Source organism: Eptesicus fuscus, chromosome 1 (assembly GCF_027574615.1).
Source record: "Eptesicus fuscus isolate TK198812 chromosome 1, DD_ASM_mEF_20220401, whole genome shotgun sequence".
NCBI lineage: Eukaryota > Metazoa > Chordata > Mammalia > Chiroptera > Vespertilionidae > Eptesicus > Eptesicus fuscus.
This window is the reverse complement of record NC_072473.1, coordinates 30,825,522-30,840,295: the sequence shown is the minus strand read 5'-3', so window position 1 is coordinate 30,840,295 and position 14,774 is coordinate 30,825,522.

Here is a 14,774-nt window from a genome sequence, read left to right as displayed (position 1 = left end):
GCTCAGGCGACACAAAAGAACTATGGCTCAGGCGATACAACAGAGGCCTGGAACATGCTCGGAGCAGTTCCCCCGGCGGTCTCCGGCTGAGGGGACGGCTCCACTGGCAGCCAAGCACGGACAGACGAGCCCCTATGAGACATGGGGTGGGAGACTCCGCGCTTGCTGACCTCCGAGTCCGTCAAGAATCTCAACGCCCCGGAAGCGGCCAGGTGCGCATGCTCGGCGACCGGCCACCGATGCAGACCCAAGGGCCGACGCAGCGACGCCAGACCGGCCCACCGCCATGCACCAGGCGCACCGGAGCTTCGCCAAGCCGCCGCCCGACGAGTTCTGCAGCAGCCATACTGGAGCTCTGGAAGGATGGCCAGGGGAATTGCTGAGGGGGGATTGACCGGCAGGAATTGGGATCGGGAAGACGGGGCCCCGCTGAGACCCGGGTGCGGGTGGGGTTGCACGCCTCTGGGCTAGGGTGTGGTCACACGCCTCTGGGTATAAGTGAGGCCTCACGTCCCTGGGTCTAGGTGAGGCCACATGCCCCTGGGTCCAGGTGAGGCCGGACTCCGGGTCCGGGTGAGGCCATGTGCCCCTGGACCCGGATGACGCTGGATCCCGTGCCCGGGCGAGGCCAAGCGCCCCTGGCTCTGGGAGAGACCACACACCCCTGGGTCCAGGCGAGACCATGTGTCCCTGGATCCGGGTGAGACCTCGTGCACCTAGGCCTGGGTGAGGTCACGTGCCCCGGGGTCTGAGAAGCCAAGCGTCCCTGGGTCCGGGTGAGACCATGTGTCCCTGGATCCGGGTGAGGCCGCGTGCACCTAGGCCCGGGTGAGCCCAAGTGGCCCTGGGTCTGGGAAAGGCCAAGCGTCCCTGGGTCCGGGTGAGACCATGTGTCCCAGGATCCGGGTGAGGCCTCGTGCACCTAGGCCCGGGTGAGCCCAAGTGGCCCTGGGTCTGGGAGAGGCCAAGCGTCCCTGGGTCCGGGTGAGACCATGTGTCCCAGGATCCGGGTGAGGCCTCGTGCACCTAGGCCCGGGTGAGCCCAAGTGGCCCTGGGTCTGGGAGAGGCCAAGCGTCCCTGGGTCCGGGTGAGACCATGTGTCCCAGGATCCGGGTGAGGCCTCGTGCACCTAGGCCCGGGTGAGCCCACGTGGCCCTGGGTCTGGGAGAGGCCAAGCGTCCCTGGGTCCGGGTGAGACCATGTGTCCCAGGATCCGGGTGAGGCCTCGTGCACCTAGGCCCGGGTGAGCCCAAGTGGCCCTGGGTCTGGGAGAGGCCAAGCGTCCCTGGGTCCGGGTGAGACCATGTGTCCCTGGATCCGGGTGAGGCCTCGTGCACCTAGGCCCGGGTGAGCCCAAGTGGCCCTGGGTCTGGGAAAGGCCAAGCGTCCCTGGGTCCGGGTGAGACCATGTGTCCCAGGATCCGGGTGAGGCCTCGTGCACCTAGGCCCGGGTGAGCCCACGTGGCCCTGGGTCTGGGAGAGGCCAAGCGTCCCTGGGTCCGGGTGAGACCATGTGTCCTTGGATCCGGGTGAGGCCTCGTGCACCTAGGCCCGGGTGAGCCCAAGTGGCCCTGGGTCTGGGAGAGGCCAAGCGTCCCTGGGTCCGGGTGAGACCAAGTGTCCCAGGATCCGGGTGAGGCCTCGTGCACCTAGGCCCGGGTGAGCCCAAGTGGCCCTGGGTCTGGGAGAGGCCAAGCGTCCCTGGGTCCGGGTGAGACCATGTGTCCCTGGATCCGGGTGAGGCCTTGTGCACCTAGGCCCGGGTGAGCCCAAGTGGCCCTGGGTCTGGGAGAGGCCAAGCGTCCCTGGGTCCGGGTGAGACCATGTGTCCCTGGATCCGGGTGAGGCCTCGTGCACCTAGGCCCGGGTGAGGCCACGTGCCCCTGGGTCTGGGAGAGGCCAAGCGTCCCTGGGTCCGGGTGAGACCATGTGTCCCTGGATCCGGGTGAGGCCTCGTGCACCTAGGCCCGGGTGAGCCCAAGTGGCCCTGGGTCTGGAAAAGGCCAAGCATCCCTGGGTCCGGGTGAGACCATGTGTCCCTGGATCCGGGTGAGGCCTCGTGCACCTAGGCCCGGGTGAGCCCAAGTGGCCCTGGGTCTGGGAGAGGCCAAGCGTCCCTGGGTCCGGGTGAGACCATGCGTCCCTGGATCCGGATGAGGCCTCGTGCACCAAGGCCCGGGTGAGCCCAAGTGGCCCTGGGTCTGGGAGAGGCCAAGCGTCCCTGGGTCCGGGTGAGACCATGTGTCCCAGGATCCGGGTGAGGCCTCGTGCACCTAGGCCCGGGTGAGCCCAAGTGGCCCTGGGTCTGGGAGAGGCCAAGCGTCCCTGGGTCCGGGTGAGACCATGTGTCCCTTGATCCGGGTGAAGCCTCGTGCACCTAGGCCTGGGTGAGCCCAAGTGGCCCTGGGTCTGGAAGAGGCCAAGCGTCCCTGGGTCCGGGTGAGACCATGTGTCCCTGTATCCAGGTGAGGCCTCGTGCACCTAGGCCCGGGTGAGGCCACGTGCCCCTGGGTCTGGGAGAGGCCAAGCATCCCTGGGTCCGGGTGAGACCATGCGTCCCTGGATCCGGATGAGGCCTCGTGCACCTAGGCCCGGGTGAGCCCAAGTGGCCCTGGGTCTGGGAGAGGCCAAGCATCCCTGGGTCCGGGTGAGACCATGTGTCCCTGGATCCGGGTGAGGCCTCGTGCACCTAGGCCCGGGTGAGCCCAAGTGGCCCTGGGTCTGGGAGAGGCCAAGCGTCCCTGGGTCCGGGTGAGACCATGTGTCCCAGGATCCGGGTGAGGCCTCGTGCACCTAGGCCCGGGTGAGCCCGGGTGGCCCTGGGTCTGGGAGAGGCCAAGCGTCCCTGGGTCCGGGTGAGACCATGTGTCCCTGGATCCGGGTGAGGCCTTGTGCACCTAGGCCCGGGTGAGCCCAAGTGGCCCTGGGTCTGGGAGAGGCCAAGCGTCCCTGGGTCCGGGTGAGACCATGTGTCCCTGGATCCTGGTGAGGCCTCGTGCACCTAGGCCCGGGTGAGGCCACGTGGCCCTGGGTCTGGGAGAGGCCGGGCGTCCCTGGGTCCGGGTGAGACCATGTGTCCCTGGATCCGGGTGAGGCCTCGTGCACCTAGGCCCGGGTGAGCCCAAGTGGCTCTGGGTCTGGGAGAGGCCAAGCGTCCCTGGGTCCGGGTGAGACCATGCGTCCCTTGATCCGGATGAGGCCTCGTGCACCTAGGCCCGGGTGAGCCCAAGTGGCCCTGGGTCTGGGAGAGGCCAAGCGTCCCTGGGTCCGGGTGAGACCATGTGTCCCTGGATCCGGGTGAGGTCTCGTGCACCGAGGCCCGGGTGAGCCCAAGTGGCCCTGGGTCTGGGAAAGGCCAAGCGTCCCTGGGTCCGGGTGAGACCATGTGTCCCAGGATCCGGGTGAGGCCTCGTGCACCTAGGCCCGGGTGAGCCCAAATGGCCCTGGGTCTGGGAGAGGCCAAACGTTCCTGGGTCTGGGTGAGACCATGTGTCCCTGGATCCGGGTGAGGCCTCGTGCACCTAGGCCCGGGTGAGCCCAAGTGGCCCTGGGTGTGGGAGAGGCCAAGCGTCCCTGGGTCCGGGAGAGACCATGGGTCCCTGGATCCAGGTGAGGCCTTGTGCAACTAAGCCCGGGTGAGGCCACGTGCCCCTGGGTCTGGGAGAGGCCAAGCGTCCCTGGGTACGGGTGAAGCCCGATCCTTGGTCCAGGTGAGGCCATGCGCCCCTGGATCCATCCGGGTGAGGCTGGGTCCCAGGCCCGGGTGAGACCACGCGCCCCTTGGGTATGGGTGAGGCCACGTGCCCCTTAATCCGGGTGACGCCGTGCCCCTGGGTTCGGCCGAGACCAAGCCAGAGGGAGTCGGACCTCCATTACCACCATTTGTCCACCATCCAGAGCTGAGGGGTCAGGGCTGACATGTACACATAAGGAACTACTGGACATTGAAATTGGGTCTCAAAAGAACTGTTGGTCCAGGGGGAAGCTCGCTACAGATTGATTCATTTGCCTGTCAGCATAACTATTATTGCTCGTCTCACATTTAGTTCTTGTTAGTATATATCTAGTGACATATGATCTCGCTCATCTAGGGGAAATGATGAACAACATAGACTGAGGAACAAGAACAGAACCAGAAGCAAGGAGGCATCGATCGGACTATCGGGCCTCAGAGGGAGGATATGGGAAGGTAGGGGGAGGGTAGAGGGAGGGGGAGAGTTCAACCAAGGGACCTGTGTGCATGCATATGAGCCTATCCAACGGTTGAGTTCAACAGGGGAGGGGATTGGGGCATGCGTGGGGAGAGGGGTGGGATGGGAATGGGGGGATGAGGACAAATATGTGACACCTTAATCAATAAAGAAATATAAAGTAAAAAAAAAGAAAAAAAAAAGAAAACTATGGTACATCTACACAATGGAATACTACGCTGCTATAAAAAAGAAGGAACTCTTAACATTTGCAGAAGCATGGATGGACCTGAAGAGCATTATATTAAGTGAAATAAGCTATGCAATGAAAGAAAAATACCACATGATCTCACTCATTTATGGAAAATAAAGAACGTTATAACCTGATGAATATAAAGATAGATACAGAGGCAGTAAAGTACTCAACAGACTGTCAAATTACAGCGGGAAGGCTGGGGTGTGTTGGGGAGGGAGGGAAATAGATCAACCAAAGGATTTGTATGTATGCATATAAGCACACCAATGGACACAAGACTCTGGGGTGGGGGTGGGATGATGGCATGCGACAAGGGTTAGGGGAGGCTGGGGAATGTCAATGGGGAAAAGAAAGGAGATATATTTATTAATATATGTAATATTTTAAACAATAAATAAAATACTAATTAAAAAATAAGAAAAAAATACCCACAATTCCCCCTGCAGTCTCTGAGAGTGTTTTTAATTGGGTGATCCTATGTACTGGGCTTAGTAATCAAAAGCAAGGATTTAAAGAGAAAAAAGAGCCAGAGTAAGCGCACGAACTCGTGAGTTTTTCGCCCTGGCACTGAGCACAACTCTGCACACGTCTCTGCACAAGTCTTTTTCTCGTGGCACAGTGCGGCTGGTTTACTAGTAACACTTCAGGCTGCCTTTTTGCGCCCAGCCCTGCTATGGGTTGATTTTTAGAGTTCCCTTCTAGCAGCAGCCCTGAGGACCCCCTCCACATTCGCGGTCTATGCTGGCCCCAATGGCTGCAGATTTTGTGGGGCAGAGACTTCCTCTGTACCTCTAGATTCTGCTGTGCGCATTTCTCTTTCCAGCCTGGATCGCAGACCTCACCTTTCTCTGGGCGAAATCTGAACTTTCTGTGAGGCACATTATTTCTTTACCTAATTTCACAAGTTTTTTTTTTTTTATCATGAAAATATGTTGAACTTTGTCAAATGGCTTTTCTGCATCTATTGAAATGATGTATATAACATTTAATGATTTCATGTGTTGCATCCTATGGGTAAATCCCACTTGATCATGATACATGATCTTTGAAATGTGCTTTTGAATTCAATTTACTAGTATTTTAAAGATTTTTTTCACCTATATTCAGTAGGGGTATTGGCCTGTAATTTTCTCTTCTTTTAGTGTCCTTGTCTGGCTTCAGTATCAGAGTGATGCTGCCTTATTAAATGAGATTGGAGTGTTTCTTTCATCTCAAATATTTTAAAATAATTTGAGAAGCATTGGGATTAATTCTTATTTAAATTTAAATGTAGAATCCACCAATAAACCTATCTGGTCTTAGGCTTTAATTAGTATTGTTATGAGCCCAGCTATCTGAGCACAAAAGCAACTGGGGCCCACAGAAGCACGTCTCACCACAGCGACATCTCTAGTCTCAGCCCCAGGGAGAAGACTCAGCAGCCTAGACTCCAGGCAGCTCCATCAGCTGGGTTCAGTGTTTGTGAAGCTGTTGAAAGTCTTTAGTAGCAAAGGATGGAAAAATCCATGGGGTTCTCCTGCTCTCCTTTTTCCCATGGGAAGAAATCCTTCAAAGGGGATCTCTCCAAGTTCCAAGTTTGTCCGGACTCATGGCTGAGGTGACACAGATAAAATGCTTCCTATGCTTTTCTTTGTGGCCATTTTTAGTTTTTGAGCTCTGCAGAGTTTCTGATGTTGCTTTGCTGTAGTCCAGAGCTTTCTAGATCTATTATTGTCATTTTTAAGCTTATTTGTTGTTTTTGTAGTTTTTGAGGAGGAGATGAGCATTGGGACCTCCAAGGTCTCCATTTTGCTGACATCATCTCTGTATATTAAAAGAAATGCTATATTTTTATATTGTATCTTATTTTATTATTTCTAATTTTATTTTATTTATTGAGTCACTTAACTTCTCTAAGCCACAATTCCTAACCTTAGAAACAGGAACAATTGTACTTAGTTCAAAAGCATTATTTTGAGGATAAAGCATGTAAAGTAACACCCATATTACAGATTTTCAAAATTTTCTTATTTATATTTGGATATGTCCAGACACCTTAGTATACACTTTGAAAACTGGTATTTGTTCTTGTTATACAGTTCTTCAAATATGTTTGCATCAATTATTTTCTTTTATTTGCATCTCTAATTATACAACCATGTTCTCTGTATATGTTTACTCAGCTGTAAAATGGGAATAATTTAATTAGACTATTTCCCAAGGGGCAATGAGATAGGCACCCAAAATTTGTCCGTACAGTTTTTGGAAATGAAGTCCAGTGCTTTTTGCTCCCCATCTGGTGCTCACTTAGCATAGCAAGAAAGGCATAGAATAAGAGCTCAATTCCTAATGTGAAACATGGGAACAATTTTATTTAATTCAAAAGCATTATTTTGGGGATTATATTAAATAAAGCATTTAAAGTGACTGGCACGTGATTAATCAATGCTAATTATTATTCAAAGACACTACTCCATCCTAAAAAACCCTTTTCTTTCCTTGTGATCAATGCCTATCCTTTACTTCAAAACTCTAGTCAAAATCTCATAGAAACTGGGACAATAGCTCTCAAAGTAATTGGTGCACAGAAGCATTCTATTGAGCAAAGGAAACATTCATTTAAAAAACAACAACCCATGTTTAAGGAAATGAGAGTACACTTCTTGGGCCAAGATGGTAGAGTAGGTTATTTTTTCAATTGGCCAACAAAATTTATTTTTTAAAGTGGGGAAAGAGCCAAGGGTTTGATGAATGCTGTCTTTCGTGGAAAAAAGTTATGCAAATCCCACAGAAAGACATTTATAAATTTTGCAGTAAAACCTAGAATCTAATATAGGAAGTGGATTTGAATAGCTGAACTTTCTTTAAAAATATTATTACCACTCTATTATTATATGAATCACTTTTTTTCATTGTTGAAAATATAATTGAGCGAAACAAATTATAATAATTACTTAACCAATAGGTTACCCTTGTCAATAATTTGGTATATGTACTTCCAGACATTTTGTGTGTGTGTGTGCATGTGTGTGCATGCTTAATAAATAAAATATATTTTTTACAAAAATTGGCTTATATTATTTGTGGTTCTATGTTTTGTACACATATCTTTAACATCTTTCCATGATAAAAGTTCTAATAATCTTTAAGGCTTATTTTTATAAAGTTACTTTCCAATGCAACTTTTTTAATGCGACATTTCAGTCTGTTGGAGTCCTTTCATAACTCCTACTAGAAACTTCATTCTTGTGTCAGTTGCAACATCTGCAATCAACCAATTATGCTACTTAACTAGGGGCCACTATAGAACTGATTTTGGTAAAATGAAAAATCTGAGTATTGAGGAGGTATGAACTTCCCAAGTTCAGTGGTCCTCTTTTTGCTTCCCTCAGCAGTCCTGAAACAATTCTCAGAAGTAAGCAAAAAGAAATAGAATTTTCTTCACCCCTTCAGGGGAAAATGATTCAGTTAAGAAACATCTCTCTCATCAAGAGTTATGTTGGAGGTGCTCATCATAATTTTCTTCTCTGTAATAAAAGTTCACTTAGGAATAGCTGGAAGTATTTCCACTTCTGAGGGGATGGCGATGGGGAGAAGGTGAACCTTTGTGGTGGTAGAAGTATTGAGTGACATCCATGGAGCTCCACAAAGAGGATGTAGGCTCTTGTGGAGGACTTAATCACCTGTATTGACATTTCTTGGGGTTTGGAACATGTTGGCTGTAATTCCCCAAGGCTTTGCTAGAGAAACATCTCCCAAATCTTGGACTGTCATTCTTTGTGTGAGATATTACATGTTTTCCAATTCAAAAGAATTCTAGAAAGACCCGAGGCTTATGGAATCTGTTATTAGCTTCCAAAACCTATAAGTTTGTATTGTTTCATGGCTGCTAAACTTAAAAGAGTCTAAGTGAATAAGATTGATTTACAACTTTTTTTTCCAGAAAAATATATTCTTTTATCTGTGATGGTGAGCAGAGGCAAGACATAGGGAAAAGGCCTTGGAATGAATTAACTCCTGAACTTTTCTAAAAGGGAGCACTTAGAATTCTCCTTGGATTTTTCAGTTGAGTATAAGACTATATTTGATTCACCCTATCAGCTCATCTTCTACCTCAATAGTTGGGAACCAAAAAGCCAACAGCAGTATGAACTCAGCCATGAAACCGAGGATCCTCAATAATTGGAGGCTATACTGTGGTTCCAACAAAAATTTTGTTCTTGCATAGTCCTTTCTCACTAATTATATATACATAAATATTCACTGTGCAAATTTTTAATAGATGACAGATGACATCCTATGTCTTTCCTCTTTCATCCTGAAACCCACAATGATTTCCCTAAGCCCAATAACTCATAAACTGTCTCCTCTTGAACTCTAATATTTCTGGTCTACTTGAACCACCTATTTTTAAATTATATTTATTGGGGAGATATTGGTTAATAATATCATATAGGTTTTGAGTGTACAATTCTATGAAATATGATCTGTATATTGCATTGTGTGCCCATCACCAAAAGTCAAATAATATATTTGGCCCCCTTTACCCTTTACTACACCTACCCCCTTCCCTCTGGTAACCTATATCACTTTTAAAGATGTTTCATACTCAGCCAAATTAGGAAAAAAACACATTCCTACTTCTTCCCTATGGTTATGGAATTGTGCTATTGAAAACAAAGAGAGCCTAAAGAACGTTCCACTGGCAGGCCTTCATTTTATGATTTTGGGTGATTTAAATATTTGAAGTTCCTAATTACCATGCCAAAAAGAAGAGGGTTTTTTTCTGCTAGTTTTTACTTAAAATCCACAAAATGTTTACATTGCTCTTTGTGGCCTCTGAAACTCAACATTTTTACATATAGTATTTTTTTTTTTTACTTTGTAAATGCCAGAGTATTAAAGGATTAAGGTGAATATTAATCCACCCATAAATAACTTACTGAAAAGTTTGTTTCAACTCTTAGACGCTCTCACCTATCCTCATCAGCAATAAGAAGAGATAGGGCAAAAATGAATCATTTTCTGCGTGGTTATTAAATATTAGACACTACACTGGGAAATTTGCATGGACTACACGGATGTCAGCTCATACTACGTTGTGCTTTGAGATGTCCGTAATTTTGGCACAAGTCTTCTAGCACATGTTGTGGAGAAGTCAAATGCTCTTCTTGTGATTTCAGTGGATCCTCAAGGAATGATGGTCTTATAAATCACATCTGGTTTTGAGTTACTACTTGTATTAATCTCTCTAACTCACACAAACTTTTGTTTGTCTGACACCAAGCCAGTTGGGAAACTGTTACTTTCCCTTTTATTTTCTCCTAAACTGCTCATATACTCAATGTATAGCAAATATCACACACTACTTGCCATTTAAAAGTAAACAGAGATTTTACACTAATGAAAAATGAGTAACTTAGAAATGAATTTTAAATATGTCTCTTCTTGCAAGTTTTTTGGCCATATGGTTCTGAGGATTTTCTCACTGGTCACCTTTTTCCATAGGCTCCAGCATAATTCCGTGTTGCTCAGGCCTCTTCCTCAAGGGTTAGGGTTAGGCTAGGGTTAGGACCATGCTACTCTGTTTTCCAGGCTCCTCCAGAGTCACTCTCTCCTATGTTAATTATTCTCATTTTTATTACATTAAGCAATTTATTTCTCTATCCCTATATTTCTGCTTCTGCTGCCATAACAAAATACCACAGCCTGGATGGCTGAAACAACAAAAACTTCTTTCCTTACAGTTCTGGAAGCTCAAAGACCAAGATCAAGTTGCCAGCAGGGTTGGTCTCTAATATGCTTGCAAATGGTTGCCTTCTATTTTTGTTCTCACATGGCCTTTTCTCTGTGCTCATTTACTCTTGGTGTCTCTTCCTCTTATATGGCCACTAGTCTCGTTGTATTAGAACACCACCCTTATGACCTCATTTTATAAATTATCTCCTTAAAGGTTGTATCTCCAAATACAGTCACATTAGGAATCAGAGTTTCAATATATGAATTTTAGGGGAACACAGTTCAGTCCATAACACTCATCTAAATGCCTACCATTTTGTAACTAAAGGCGCATTAACATACTCTATCAAACATAGTTCTACACATGCTGAAGGTTCATCCTTTAGACACACCTACAGATTAACAGATGTTTTGAGATCTCATTTTCTCTTCCTTACTCTCCTAGAAATGAATAATCCATAGACTGAATAATGGGCACCACAAAATACCAGGTCCTAATCCCTGTAACTTGCCTTACTTAGAAAAATATACTTTGCAAATGTGATTAAGTTTATTATTTTTATTTTTTATTTTTTTGGCTCATGATTATATATATTTTTAAATTTATTGATTGATTAAGGTATTACATATGTGTCCTTATCCCCCCATTACTTAACCAACACCCCCAATCATGCCCTCACCCCCCCCCCGGCCCATTGTCTGTGTCTATTGGTTAGGCTTACATGCATGCATACAAGTCCTTTGGTTGATCTCTCCCCCTTACCCCCACCCTCCACTACTTTCCCTCTAAGGTTTGATGTTCTGATCAATGTTTCTCTGTCTCTGGATCAGTTTTTCTTCATCAGTTTATGTTGTTCATTATATTCCATAAGTGAGTGAGATAATGCGATATTTATCATTCTCTGACTTGCTTATTTCACTTAGCAAAATGCCCTCCAGTTCCATCCAAACTGTTGCAAATGGTAAGAACTCCTTCTTTTATACAGCAACGAAGTAATCCATTGTGTAGATGTACCACAGTTTTTTCATCCACTCATCTGCTATTAGGCACTTATGCTGTTTCCAAATTTTAGCAATTGTAAATTGTGCTGCTATGAACATAGAGGTGCATACATTCTTTCTGATTAGTATTTCTGGTTTCTTGGGATATAGTCCTAGAAGTGAGATTACTGGGTCAAATGGGAGTTCCATTTTTAGCTTTTTGAGGAAACTCCATACTGTTCTCCACACTGGCTGCAGTAGTCTCCATTCCCACCAGCAGTGCACGAGGGTTCCTTTTTCTCCGCATCCTCGCCAGCACTTGTTGTTTGTTGATTTGTTGATGATAGCCATTCTGACAGGTGTGAGATTGTACTGCATAGACGTTTTGATTTGCATCTCTCGGCTGATTAGTGATTTTGAGCCTGTTTTCATATGTCTCTTAGCCTTTCTTCTGTCTTCTTTCAAAAAGTATCTATTTAGGTCCGTTGCCCATTTTTTTTGATTAGGTTATTTATCTTCCTTTTGTTAGGTTGTATGAGATCCCTGTAAATGTTGGAGATTAAACCCTTATCGGAGATAACATTGGCAAATATGTTCTCCCATGCAGTGGGCTTTCTTGTTGTTTTGTTGAAGGTTTCTTTTGCTGTGCAAAAGCTTTTTATTTTGATGTAGTCCCATTTGTTTATTTTCTCTTTAGTTTCCATTGCCCTAGGAGCAGTATCACTTAAGAAATTGCTTCAGCATATGTCTGAGATTTTGCTGCCTGTGTATTCCTCTAGTATTTTTATGGTTTCCTGTCTTATGTTTAAGTCCTTTATCCATTTTGAGTTTATTTTTGTGTATGATATAAGTTGGTCACCAAGTTTCATTTTTTTGCATGTATGTCCAATTTTCCCAACACCGTTTATTGAAGAAAATGTCTTGACTCCATTGTATATTGATGCCTCCTTTGTCAAATATTAATTGAGCATGGTGGTTTGGGTCAATTTCTGGGTTCTCTATTCTATTCCATTGGTCTATGTGTCTGTTCTTGTGCCATTACCAGGCTGTTTTGAGAACAGTGGCTTTGTAATACAGCTTGATATCAGGTATTGAGATCCCACCTACTTTGTTCTTCTTTCTCAAGATTGCTACAGCTTTTAGTGCTCTTTTTTATTCCATATGAATTTCTGGAGAGTTCTTTCTAGGTCTGTGAAGTATGCCGTTGGTATTTTAATGGGGAGTGCATTGAATCTATAGATTGCTTTGGGTAGTATGGACATTTTGATGATGTTGATTCTACCAACCCATGAACATGGTATGTTCTTCCATCTGTTTATGTCTTCCTCTATCTCTTTTTTCAGTGTCCTGTAGTTTTCTGCATATAGGTCTTTTATGTCCTTAGTTAAATTTATTCCTAGGTATCTTAATTTTTTTGGTATGATGATAAATAGGATTGTTCATTTAGTCTCTCTTTCTGTAAGTTAACTATTGGTGTATAGAAATACCATTGATTTCTTGGCATTAATTTTGTATCCTGCTATATTGCCAAATTCATTTATTAAGTCTAATACTTTTTTTATGGAGTCTTTAGGATTTTCTATGTACAGTATCATGTCATCTGAGAATAAGGACAGTTTTGCTTCTTTTCCAATTTGGATGCCTTTTATTTCTTCTTCTTGTCTAATCGCAATGGCTAATACTTCCAGTACTATGTAAAAGAGGATTGGTGAGAGTGGGCATCCATGTCTTGTTCTTGTTCTTAGGGGAAATGGTTTTAGTTTTTGCCCATTGGGTATGATGTTGGTTGTAGGTTTGTCATATATGGGTTTTATTATGTTGAGGTATGTTCCTTCTATTCCCACCTTGCTGAGAGATTTTTTCAAGAAAGGTGTTGGATTTTGTCAAATGCTTTTTCTGCATCTATTGATATGACTACGTGGTTTTTAATCTCTCAGTTTGTTTATGTGATTTATCACATTTATTGATTTGCAGGTATTGTAACAACCTTGCATCCCTGGGATAAATCCTACTTGGTCATGGTGTATGATCTTTCTGATGTTCCGCTGGGTCTCATTTGCTAGAATTTTGTTGAGGGTTTTTGGCATCTATATTCATGAGGGATATTGCCCTGTAATTCTCTTTCATTGTGTTGTCTTCATCTGTTTTTTTGTATTAGGGTGATGCTGGCTTCATAGAATGAGCTTGGAGTGTTCCTTCCTCTTGAATTTTTTGGAATAGTCTGAGGAGAATAGGTTTTAATTCTTCCTTGAATTTTTGGTAAAACTCCCCTGTGAAGCCATCTGGCCCCGGGCTTTTGTTTGCTGGAAGCTTTTTGATGACTGCTTCAATTTCTTTCATAGTTATTGGCCTATTGAGATGTTTAGATTCTTCCTGATTGAGTTTTGGAAGGTTGTATTTTTCTAGGAATATGACCATTTCCTCCAGTTTGTCTAGTTTGTTAGACTAGAGTTGTTCATAGTATTTTTAAACAATCCTTTGTATTTCTCTGGGGTCTGTTGTTATTTTGTCTCTTTCATTTCTGATTTTGTTTATTTGGGTCCTGTCTCTTTGCTTCCTGGTGACACTGGCCAGAGGTTCATCAATCTTGTTTATGCTTTCAATGAACCAGCTCTTGGTTTCATTGATCTTTTGTATTTCTTTTTTTTAATCTCTATTTCATTCATTTCTGCTCTGACCTTTATTATCTCCTTCCTTCTGCTCTCTCTGGGATTTTCTTGTTGCTTTCTTTCTAATTCTTTGAGTTGTAGAGTTAGATGATTTATTACCATTTTTTCTTTTTTCTTTCTTTTTTTTTTTTTTTTTGAGGTAAGTCTGTAGAGTTATAAACTTCCCTCTCAGGACTACTTTCATTGTCTCCCATAGATTTTGGATGATTGCTTTTTTTATTGTCATGAGTTTCCAGGATGTTTTTAATTTCTTCTTTGATCTCTTTGGTAATGCATTGTTTAATAGCATGCTATTCAGCTTTCAAGTGTTTGAATTTTTTGGATTGTTTTTATTGTAATTTATTTCTAATATGCCATTGTGGTCTGATAAAATGCTTTCTATGATTTCAAATCTTCTTGAATTTAGGGAAACTTTTCTTGTGACCCAATATGTGATCTATTTTTGAAAATGTCCCATGTGCACTTGAGGAGAACGTATATTCCATGGTTTTGGAGTGGAATGTTCTGAAGATGTCAATTAAGTCCATCTGATCTAGTGAGTCATTTAGGATTGTTGTTTCTTTGCTGATTTTTTGTCTAGAGTATTTATCCAGTGATATCAGTGGTTTATTAAAGTCCCCTATGGTGATTGTAATATTTTGATCACTCCCGTGATATCTTCCAATAGTTTTTTTTTTTTTATGTATTTGGGTGCTCTGGCATTGGGTGCATATATGTTTATCAGGGTTATATCCTCTTGTTGTATCGATCCCTTTAGTATTAAGAAGTGGCCTTCCTTATCTCTTGTTATGGCCTTCACTTTGAGGTCTGTTTTGTCAGATATAAGTATTGCTACCCCAGCTTTTTTTTTTTTTTCATTTCCATTTGCCTGAAAGATATTTTTCCATCCCTTCATTTTCATTCTGTGTGAGTCCCTTGTTCTGAGGTGGGTCTCTTGTAGATAGCATATATATGGGTCA